Here is a 12,638-nt window from a genome sequence, read left to right as displayed (position 1 = left end):
CATGCAGCATTCATTACCTCCAGCCTTACGGTACGTCGCAGTAAACACAACAGTATTCCATTGGCACAAATAAAGCGTGTTTGATTGGTTCGCAGCTAAATGGAAAATTCTGATATTACCTGTGTATAATTAAGGCGTGTTTATTATCGTACAGACAAAAACAGAAATTTTCGAAAGTAGTTTTCCCAGAATCTCTCTCTCATTAATGCTTCGTTCTGTCACTTAGTAGGAGTTTAACTGCTACTTTCATAGAATAGAAAGTTACAATAAACGTCCTTCGGGTGTTACCGACAGGAATGAAATTACGCTCTTAATCTGGAGGAACGGAGTTCGAAGTCCCGTCTGGACATCCAGATTCAGGTCTCCGGCTGTGAATGCAAAGACAATGCCTTGATTTCTCTTGTAGATATATTGTTTTCAATAATTCATTCGCAGAGTTCCATATAGAACTTCAAGAATTTGAAACTAGGCAAGATAGTGTAAGAAGTTGTTGCAAACTGCTTTAATAATTAACAATCGTTAATCTACTACAAACCATTTGTGTTTACTCAAGCTGAGACTGAAATGGTTAAATTAACAGGAAACTCCGCTGTTACTTCTCCATCAGTTGAATAGTTGCGGTTGGTGTATTATTGATAATGTCTCCGTCGCCATATTAATATTTACCGCAAGAAAACATGTAACTGGATGCCGCTCGGTCAGAAGCCTGTTTACAACGCACATGTCTACTCATCATACAGGGTAGGCCTATATGACTCTTCACTTCTTCAGTATAGTTATTATGATAACACTGGTCTACAAAAAACTAAAGTTGTCCCTATCTCTTCCTAAATAGTCAATTCCAACCAAATTGAGGTCGAAGAATAAGAATATGACACCAGAACTTGTTTTGTTAGCTCACGGTTGATTTATATATATGGACCTTCCCCGTTTGGTCTCTTTAATTATTCACTTGAGCGTTTCTGTTTTCTTTTTAGGCTTTAGTGCCTCAGTCTGTAAAAACGGAACCTTTATAGGATCGCTTTGTTGTCCGTCTATGTATCTGTCCGTCTGTCCGACTAGTTTTTCTGAGGAACATGCGGACGTATCAAGTACAAATTCATGTCACATATTAATCTCTGTGATTCTTTGGGGCAAATTTAAGCTTGTAGGTCAATACAATCAAAAATTCGAGCCTTTATGTCACGTATTTTGATACTCACAAATTCACTCTTCAATACCTGTTGGGTACTACCCGTTGATGTAGAATCGTAAAATTTGGTAAGAAGCAAGAGTTCACTGTACAAAAGAGTAAAAAAATCCGAAATTGTTAAAATGTCATTATAAAAATGTCTTTTTCTCATTAAAACATACATTGCAATCATCAACTGTCAAAGGCATAGTGGGCGGACATTAATGCATGAAAACATAAAATGTAATTTATAGTCATGTTTTAATAAGTAAATAAAAATGTTTTATTCAATATTCTGTATCTACATATATAAACTAAAGTCCCCTGCTCGCTTCTTTTTATTTGTCCATGCTACTCTAAGGAACCACTGTAGAGATTTTGATACGGTCTTGGGATTCCGGGGACCGATATATTGCCAGTATCAATACCGAAAACAGATAAAGTCGTTGAGATTCTGGATTCCCAGGATGGATACACTATAATATATTTATAATTAAATTTGCACGGAATCCTTAGCCTTTTTTATTTTCATTTGTAATCTACTTTTCGGGCCACTCTTTTGGGATACCAACAACAGTCTGTAAGAATAGACGACATCCACTTGCCCTAATATGTTCTTCCCATAGCTGAAATGTCGTGAGCGAATCGCTCTCCATGCTCATCACTCATAGCGCCACAATTGCTTGAAAAGAAGTCCAGATGTGAGTCCAAAAAGTGGCTCTTGAGCAACATATTAGAGCCTACCTCTTGGTATGTCCTCCGAAGTTCATTTACAGCTAGACTATAATTTTCAGCTCTTTGGTTCCCAAGGAAATTGTGAACAACATTCTTGAAGCTTTCCCAAACTGATTTATCTTTCCCTTCAATGACCGTACGAAATGTTTCATTCTTAAACAGTTCTCAAATCTGTGGTCCAACGAAGATTCCCTCTTTGATCTTAGCATCGCTGGGATGTGGTTACTTTTGCTTCTAGATACTGAAGCTTTTCCTTTCCAATTCATCAATTTCACTAAACTCTGCATAAGTCCAAACTTTGTGTGTGAAGTTGGCAATAAGACTTTATCACGAAGAACTAAGAGAGTGTACTGAATTCTCTTTATTGAAGGATCCTTTACTTTCCTTTCAGGCCGTATTTTTCGTGTGTAGTTTGATTTCCTGTGACGACTGTTCCACTGGCAAAAGAAGCATCAACACTTGATTTTTCCTAACTGCATTTCAAGTATGTTAGAAATAGACTTCAGATAGGCATATTTCTGCCATTGATGGACTTCATAATTTAATTTTTAAGACGTAATTTTACACTTTCATAGCTCTCCTGCATATGTACACCGTGTTTTACGTGTAACAGACGACTTTGTGTTTCTGTTGTGAGGCGAAACAGCTTGAAAGCTTAACTTAGACAAGTCAATGAAAAGTCTCCACTCCTTCATTCTTAAAGATGCCATCAGATCATTCACATCACTATAAGCTACTAGATTGTTTTCCATTTCAAAGATGACGTTGTCTGTTTCTCGATGTATACGTGCCGACATTTTGCCAGAAGAGTACGCTGCTGAATCCTGGAGCCAAGGCGCTCGACCTTCCTTTTTGATAACTCCAGATTACGAATTAAATCATTAAGTTTCTCTTGAGAAGTTTTATGTCTCCTATTGCTGGAGATCGATTCTGGTGTATAATCTGGATCTTGCTGTAAGGACTCACGATGACATCTTTATATTGAACTTTATCGGTTTACTTGCCGTGTTTATGTTTTATACACTATGGAGCTGCGCAAAGATCCCTGTAGAGGTTATCTCTCGTTTCTAACTTTTGCGGACAAATGATTGACACTCAGGATTATTTAAAGAAATTGTCAGTACATGTAATCATTTAATAAATTTCCCGTTATATACTTTCACTTCGGCGCAGCATTTCTAATTTCATTTTAAAAATGTGACTCACTCTTGAGCTATTTCAGGTAGTAAGATGCTACACAAGAAAAGTCATGGTTTTCCGATTTCTCAGGGACTGCTGTATGTCAGAAAACGTCCATTGTACGGTCCGAAAAATCAGATGTGTTTATTTTATTTTACTCTTTTGTAGCCATGTTTTTGTTGTAGCCTTCAGTGCGAAGACTACTTTAGAACTGCTATACACCGAGCGAGGTGGCGCGGTGGTTAGCACACTGGACTGGAATTCGGGAGGACGATGATTCAAGCCTGCGTCCGGCTACCCTGATTTAAGTTTTCCGTGATTTACCTAAATCGCTTCAGGCAAATGCCGGATTGGTTCCTTTGAAAAGGCATGGCCGACTTCCTCTCCATCCTTCCTTAATCCGATGGGACCGATGATCTCGCTGTTTGGTCCCTGCCCCACAACCAACCAACCGTACTATTATACTAGCTGGCAGATCTTCTCATGTGCGTGCGTTTCTTCATGAGTTGTGAAAGGTGGAACAATATCATTCATCCATTCTGTTTCATGTGAAAAGTCGTGTTGACTTGACGCCTGTGTCGTTTCATCGAATAGATTAAATAGATCCTATAGTGACAATAAGTACGGAAAAACTGACAAGTTGCATCTCTGGAGTCGAATAGTTTGCTGACTTCAATACCTAGAGATGTTTGTCGTACGATTAAAGACGACAAAGGTCATGTTGCGTGCACGTGTGTGCGTGTTTGCGCCCGCTTTTGTGTGTGTGTGTGTGTGTGTGTGTGTGTGTGTGTGTGTGTGTGTATGTACGTGTGTGTATTTGTGCGTATGTGTGTTTGTCAGAAAGAGAAAGGAGAGAGAAGAAAGTAGAGGAGTAGCCAGGAAGCGTTGGAGGGAGGAAAGTAAAGAGAAGGGGAATTGAGACACGAAACTGGGAGAGCAGTGAGAGGTTTATCAAAATAGTATGTATTATTATGTTATTTGTTTCTAAATTTAATGACACACTTTTTTCTAGTTCATCTTAAACATTACTAAATTTGAATTTTTTTCTGTTTAGCATAATGAATTTGAAACTACAAAGTCACATGAATTTGAAATACTTTTCATGATTATGACGAAGACGTTTTTCCAATCCCTACTGCAGTGCCGTGTGCTTTGTCGATAACTGTAATAACCTATGGCGGCGCTACGTTTCATACGGAGCACTTAGCTTTTCTGGGTGTGTCATCTGAGTTTGAGATGGTAGTCAATTCGAGTTTCACAAAACATTAAAACACCAGTTTTCATAATGAATGAAAACACTGCCAAAATTTTACCGAATACATCTAGCCCGTTTTAAAGTAATATTTTTCATTGAAAAACGAAACATTTATGAAGTAATAATTTCAATTGTCACGGCGATCTAACTTCAGATCATACAGTTTTGTTTATTTCATAAGTGAACTGTCTTTTCTATCATCCCTGTCTTACAAATGAGCTGAATTCTTGAAGATTTTGCACCATGAGTCATATGATAGCAGCATATCATGTATTATACACTGATTTCCACCATAACAGAAATTCAGTCTTTTACCCGATGTGCAGTGTGAGTTGCTACGATATAATAACTGCTACAGTTGTTATCGGAAATTGCAGTAGTAACAACACAATTATATACCGACGAATCAAAACATTATAACCAACTGTTTAACAGCGTGTTGGTCTACTTTTCAACCACATAATCATTTTACTTATATTTGAAGCTCTTGTTGAGCTTCCGTCTTTGCAATAAAATTATTGGGTTGTTTTGAAAGTCCGCCTTATCCATACACAGTTAGTTCATTTTTCTATATTTACTCACACTTGTTTTGACACCTATGTGTCAACTTCTGCGGACCAAATTTTCTACAAAATGTGGCGAAATGTGATCTGCGGAGATACTTCTCAATCTGCTCAGATCAAGTTTCGCCACTCTTTGTGAAAGTGCATGGGAAGCGAACTAGAGAGCGAAAAAGATTTGTGAAAAATTGTGTGGAAACAGTGCACTGAACAGCAGTTGATGGAGACACCAACCAGAGACACGGAACAGGACGGAAAATTCTGTAGGTGACATGCTGTCAAAAAACGAAGAAAAAGAGCACAAGCACAGATGTATAATAATGCAGTTCATTTAGCGATGTAATTTTAAGAAATAAAATAAAAAAAAAACTGACCGACAGAAGGTGACACATAGGTGTCGAAACATATCTGCGTAAATATGAAAAATAAACGAATTTTGTTTGCCTAAGACGGATTATCAAAACAGTCCAATTTTCAAACACATTACAGCAGCGCTTATGCTTGGCATGTATTCTACAAGTCTTGATTAGTTTCCAAACGTTTGTGGTACCAGTTGTCTACTCATAGGTCATTAAATTCCCGCAGATTACGTGACAGTGATTTGTGGGCATGCAACTGGTGCCCGATATGTGTTCCAGTGGGTACAGATCAGGGGCATTTGCTGGCTAAGATATCAGTGTGAGTTCACTATCATGTTCCTCAAACCACTGCTACACGTTTCTGACCTTGTGTCACGGAGAGTTATCCTGCTGGAAGGTGTCATCACCATCAGAGAATACTTCAGTAATGAAGGGACGCAGGTGATCCGCAACATATACTCACATATTTCACTTTTGTCATGGCGTCTTCGAATACTACCACATATCGCATAGAAGCCCAACTCAGTGTACCCCACAGCTCACCGGCCTGCTTCTGTAGCGTGCTGCAAGTTTAAAGCAGCCATTTCCCTGGATGACGTCATGTACGGACCTAAAGAACGACCTGGTGCAACAAGGAATGCGATTCAATCTTTAGGTGACACTTTCCTATTGATCTACGGTGAAACAAAATTGGAAATTTGTGGTAATTTCCTGTGGGACCAAACTGCAGAGGTCATCTGTCCCTACGCTTACACCATATTTAATCTAACTTAAACTAACTTAAGGTAAGGACAAAACCCACCCACCCATATCCGAGGGAGGACTCAAACCTCCGATGGGGGTGGGTAGGTGGGAAAGGGGGGGGCGGGGGGGGCGGGGAGGGGGGGGGGTCGCGTGAACCGTGAAAAGGTGCCCTAGACCACGCAGCTATCACGCGCTGCTGACCCACGGTGAAGACTCAGTGATACTGTGCCCACTGCAGTCATAACTGACGGTGTCTTTGAGTCAACACGGGAACACGTAGGGGTTGTGTGATGTGGAGCTCCAGTTCAGCAATAGCCTTTGAATGGTGTGCTCCGAAATATTTGCGCCTGCACCATCATTGTACTCTGTCGTCATGTCTGCCACAGTCATGCCTATCCTGGGTTACACAGCGGGGAATCCTCCGAACTCCACTTTTTATGGTGAGACGTGGACGCCGAGTACCGTACAGCCTACGCGTCATTTCACCATCCTTCAATCCCTTTTCACAGGTGCTCACAACAGTACTATGTAAACAACCGATCAGCTTCACCGTTTCAGAGATTCTCGTTTCCTGCCGCAGCGCCACAACAATGTGCCCTTTGTCAAAACCGCTTATATCCGTGGATTTCAGCATTTGCGGCCCGTATCTCCGCTATAGTGACAGCCCATTCGTCCCTCTTCTGTTTATATTCTTTGCGTACTGTGTCACGTTCCCGCAACACTAGCAGGAGACATTCAACCTCGCGGTGAGCAGTAGTCAAAATGTTTTAGCTCATCAGCTCATCAGTGTACAGTAGACAGGTGCCCCTGAATCGAAGTTACGCTTATTAACTTCTGCATACATTGCTGACAAACGAAAGCGACGATAACAATTCTGCAAAATGAAGTATGCACCGGTAGCAGGGAGTGCTGTATCTAGAGGATAGTGTGCCTAGGAATAAACGATGTTTTTTGGTAGGCACTTCAGTCTAGTGACTGATTTTAGAATCACATAAAAGAATGCGCACTACAGACTACCATAAGCAGTTTCCGCCGTTTTCGACGGTTGTTGTTAGACATGACGCTGTGTTTTGTGCACCATTTGTAAATATTTCGCGTTCTGTGCGTTCAGTACTGTATTACATACTTAAAAAATTTTGAATGTACTGTTCATTCTTCGGATACAGAATTTTATGGTGAGTAAACTGCTACACATTTTTAGATTTATGTAACGTATGGACATGCGGTTGAAGATGGAGTGGATACATCATGTAACTAACGACGGGGTGAAACTTCCTGGCAGATTAAAACGGTGTGCCGGGCCGAGACTCGAACTCGGGACCTTTGCCTTTCGCGGGCGGGGCGTGAGTCGTGTCTGGGTAATTCAGATGGTGCCGGCACGGTAGCTCAGCGTGTTCGGTCAGAGAGCTGGTTGGTCTCTGTAATATAAAACTGAGTGAAAGGATCAACTGCGAACATGAACGGATGCCATGTGATGTCCGCAACGACCGAACACAACGATCAACCATGAACAAAATGAAAAAAATATGGTAGAATACTTGCCAGGGAAAGGCAAAGGTCCCGAGTACGAGTCCCGGCCCGGCACCGTGTTTTAATGTGTCAGGAAGTTTCATATCAGCGCACACTCCGCTGCAGAGTGAAAATCTCATTCTGGTAATGACGAGGGGGTGAACAGAACTGGGAAGAAAAGAAATGTGTGGCACAATTTGATTATAAAAAGGGATCTATTGATAGGACACATTTTGAGACATAAAGGGAACACAAATTTAGTATTGGATGGAAATGTGGGGGGTAAAAATTGTAGAGAGAGACGAAGATATGAATGCAGTAAGCAGTACACAATGATGTACACTCCTGGAAATTGAAATAAGAAAACCGTGAATTCATTGTCCCAGGAAGGGGAAACTTTGTTGACACATTCCTGGGGTCAGATAAATCACATGATCACACTGACAGAACCACAGGCACATAGCCACAGGCAACAGAGCATGCACAATGTCGGCACTAGTACAGTATACATCCACCTTTCGCAGCAATGCAGGCTGCTATTCTCCCATGGAGACGATCGTAGAGATGCTGGATGTAGTCCTGTGGAACGCTTGCCATGCCATTTCCACCTGGCGCCTCAGTTGGACCAGCGTTCGTGCTGGACGTGCAGACCGCGTGACACGACGCTTCATCCAGTCCCAAACATGCTCAATGGGGAACAGATCCGGAGATCTTGCTGGCCAGGGTAGTTGACTTACACCTTCTAGAGCAGGTTGGGTGGCACGGGATACATTCGGACGTGCATTGTCCTGTTGGAACAACAAGTTCCCTTGCCGGTCTAGGAATGGTAGAACGATGGGTTCGATGACGGTTTGGATGTACCGTGCACTATTCAGTGTCCCCTCGACGATCACCAGAGGTGTACGGCCAGTGTAGGAGATCGCTCCCCACACCATGATGCCGGGTGTTGGCCCTGTGTGCCTCGGTCGTATGCAGTCCTGATTGTGGAGCTCACCTGCACGGCGCCAAACACGCATACGACCATCATTGGCACCAAGGCAGAAGCGACTCTCATCGCTGAAGACGACACGTCTCCATTCGTCCCTCCATTCACGCCTGTCGCGACACCACTGGAGGCAGGCTGCACGATGTTGGGGCGTGAGCGGAAGACGGCCTAACGGTGTGCGGAACCGTAGCCCAGCTTCATGGAGACGGTTGCGAATGGTCCTCGCCGATACCCCAGGAGCAACAGTGTCCCTAATTTGCTGGGAAGTGGCGGTGCGGTCCCCTACGGCACTGCGTAGGATCCTACGGTCTTGGCGTGCATCCGTGCGTCGCTGCGGTCCGGTCCCAGGTCGACGGGCACGTGCACCTTCCGCCGATCACTGGCGACAACATCGATGTACTGTGGAGACCTCACGCCCCACGTGTTCAGCAATTCGGCGGTACGTCCACCCGGCCTCCCGCATGCCCACTATACGCCCTCGCTCAAAGTCCGTCAACTGCACATACGGTTCACGTCCACGCTGTCGCGGCATGCTACCAGTGTTAAAGACTGCGATGGAGCTCCGTATGCCACGGCAAACTGGCTGACACTGACGGCGGCGGTGCACAAATGCTGCGCAGCTAGCGCCATTCGACGGCCAACACCGCGGTTCCTGGTGTGTCCGCTGTGCCGTGCGTGTGATCATTGCTTGTACAGCCCTCTCGCAGTGTCCGGAGCAAGTATGGTGGGTCTGACACTCCGGTGTCAATGTGTTCTTTTTGCCATTTCCAGGAGTGTATGTGTGTTGCAGTAGTTATTCGGAGATGAAACGGCTTACATAGAGTAGAGTACCATGGACAGCTGCATCAAACAGTGTTCGGACTGAAGGTCACAACAACAAAAATATGGACAGTAAAGCCGTATTACATAGGCCGTGCGCCATCTTGTAGCTTAAAACAGAAAATATTTTTCCATCGAACATGTGATACTTGCAAAATTTTGTACTAAACGAATTTCCCTATGCTGAAAATGAAAATTTGTGTTAGTTTACAATAGCTTCTATTTCAGATTATATTTTACTTGTAACTGGTTTTTGATAACACTATTACTTAATTTGATTTCACTTACCGATTATTGGTGTGTAGCAGAGTAATAATGTAACAGATAGGCTGTTGGCCAGCATCTCGTGGTCGTGCGGTAGCGTTCTCGCTTCCCACGCTCGGGTTCCCGGGTTCGATTCCCGGCGGAGTCAGGGATTTTCTCTGCCTCGTGATGGCTGGGTGTTGTGTGATGTCCTTAGGTTAGTTAGGTTTAAGTAGTTTTAAGTTCTAGGGGACTGATAACCATAGATATTAAGTCCCATAGTGCTCAGAGCCATTTAAACCATTTTTAGATAGACGGTTAAATACGATACTGACAAGATTTCCTCGATTGCAACAATTTGAAATTACAGTAAAATATTTGTTCCTACATATAAGATAATATTGTACGTGGAACAGGTTTCCACGTTTGGAAAAATCCAAATTTTCCGGAGAGATTTTTGTAATTTCAGTAAAAGAATGCAGCACTAAAAGACTGAATGCCATCGTTTCAAAGTATAGTATTAAACTTCTATCAAGGGCCAGAGCCAACAGTTTGAAAAATGTACCAGAGTACAGCACTCTCTTCTATCCGTAACGCACGCAATCTATGATTAGCACATGGTTAATTTAAGAATATGATAAAATGTCTTTAGTGCCGTCACTTAGTGAAAAAAGCGCACTTGTTGCAGCACATTTCTTTCGTTGTTCTGCATGTGTTTGTGTGGAATCTCGATTTTAACACAACGCGGTTTCACAACAATTCGGAACTCATTGCTTTCCCCACTCGTGTACAAAGGTCACAACGAAATTTGAGCTTACAGTCCAAGGCCATTTCTGGGGAAGCAACTGGGTTTGTTCGCTTGTGGGTGGTAGTTGCTTCTTTTGACATGTTGCCCTCAAATTGCTCGACGTAAGTAAACAAACGTAATACGACAATGAGACAACGGGGCATACCCCACCGCCTGCAGTGGTAACTGATTTGCATTTAAATAACGACGTTCACGATTCAAATATTCCGTTTCTGAATAAAAGTGTCTGGCATTTTCTTTTTGCTCCACTACATAGCTCGTAAGAATTTGGTTAACGTTAACACCATGGTTCCATCGAGGTGACAACCATTTTGTCAAAGGCAATCACTTATTAAAATTCACAGTAGGCCTGTTTCGCATTTTAAGCAACTTTCAAAAAATTGTTCAGATGGTTCTAAGCAATATTGGACTTAACATCTGAGGTCATCAATCCCCTAGACTTACAACTACTTAAACCTAACTAACCTAAGGACGTCACACACATCCAAGCCCGAGGCATCATTCGAACCTGCTACCGTAGGAGCAGCGCGGTTCCGGACTGAAATGCCCTGAACCGCTTCGCCACAGCGGCCTGTACAACTTCCAAGTGATGTGTTCCTCGTATACCGATGCTAGACAAGTGAATTTGTACTTGCACACCGATACAAGTCAACAACAATTTTCTACTGATCGCTTTTTCGTTTCAGCATACTTATACATCATTAACAAACATTCCGTGACACTATCAACCGTATTTAGTGTTCAGCAAGTAATGCAACTTTTGTTTCTCGCTCAACTTCGGTTGAAAAAAAATGCGGTATTTGTTGTGAGAAATCGTGAAATATTCCCGTTTCAGTCCCTATACTTTCATGCATTTCCGATAGCTGTGGCGATATACGTAGCGTTTAAAATGGCATATGCAAAGAAGGTGTGTTTCAATCACAGAACTGTCATTGAGTTTCCTTTGGCGGAAAACCAGAGCATCGCAAATATTCGTATGTGCTTGCAGAATATCCACGAAGACCTGACAGTGAACAAAAGCACGGTGAGTCGTTGGGGGAGGCGTGTCACCATCGCAACAAAGTCGTGCAAATCAGAGACCTCCCGCCTGCCGCACAGCCGCACACCGCTGTGACTCCAAAAATATTGCAACATGCGGACGCTGTCATTCGAGGTGATCAATAGATTATAAACACCTCGCTACTCAACTGAACGTCTCCGTTGGTAGCACTGACTCACTCGCCCACCATCTGAGGTACTCAAAGGTGTGTGGCAGCTGAGTTCCTCGCCGTCTAAGACCATGAAGGCCATTGAAGGACAATCTGTGCCGAATTGCTTTCGCGATACGAGGCTGACGGTGACAATTTTTTGTCGAACATCGTCGAGGCGGTGAAACACGCGTTCATCACTTTGAACTGGAAATTAAATGGCGATCCATGGAGTGACGCCACACCACCTCACTTTCGAAGAGAAAAAGACAGAAGCACCCTCAGCCGCTAAAATTATGGCGACAGTCTTCGGGGATTCTGAAGGGATTATTCTGTTTGATGTCCTCTCTCATGATGAAATGATCAAATCTGACGTGCATTGTGCTACCCTCCGGAAATTGAAGAAGTGACTTCAACATGTTCCTCGCCACAAAACATGCAAACGAACGTCTCCTTCTCCATGATAACGCAAGGCCCCAAACAAGTCTACGGACAAGAGAGGAGCTCACAAAAGAACAAAGGACTGGTTTTCCTCATCCACCCTAAAGGCAGGATCTCGCACCTTGAGTGGTAGCATGTGGGCATACAGGCTCTGCCAGTAGGGTGATATAAGGCATTCGCAGTGAACGGATGTGGGAAAACATGGTTTTTTGTCCAAATGAGTGGGGAATAATATAATGTGTTGGAATCCTGAATAAAACCATCCTCCTTTCAGAAAAAAAAGTGTTGCATTACTTATTGATCGCCCTTCGTTTTATAGACAAGTCGACAAACAAACAGATTAAATACACTCGACTATGCCTTCAACCACGAAGCTTGCATGTCGCTGAGAATGCTCTTACCAGCTGATGTGAGGCGTAGTTAAGGGTTGGAGTGCCAGTCAGACAGAGTTTGGACTTGCCAGGACGTTTCAGGGGTAGTTACCTCCGCTGTGAAGAGAAAAATTCTTTCCTTAAACTACCCCAAGGGCAGACGGTGAGGCATTTCTTCGCGTTTCTCTTTCTGCAACGAGTTCTAAGCCCGCAATATTCGCGGGACAAGTTCTGTCAAGTTCGGAAGATGGGAGTGAGGTACAGTTGCAGGT

General features: G+C 43.1%; 1 protein-coding gene across 1 annotated transcript in view; it reads left to right on the top strand.

Annotated features, from left to right (window-relative positions):
* Nucleotides 1-12,638, top strand: part of LOC126355417 (LIM domain only protein 3-like) — a 1,043,148-nt gene that overhangs the window by 798,923 nt on the left and 231,587 nt on the right. The gene's annotated exons all lie outside the window — the stretch shown is intronic.

This window comes from Schistocerca gregaria, chromosome 3 (assembly GCF_023897955.1).
Source record: "Schistocerca gregaria isolate iqSchGreg1 chromosome 3, iqSchGreg1.2, whole genome shotgun sequence".
In the NCBI taxonomy this organism is placed as follows: Eukaryota; Metazoa; Arthropoda; class Insecta; order Orthoptera; family Acrididae; genus Schistocerca; species Schistocerca gregaria.
The sequence above is the reverse complement of the archived record's forward strand: the minus strand, read 5'-3'. Positions and strand labels throughout refer to the sequence as shown.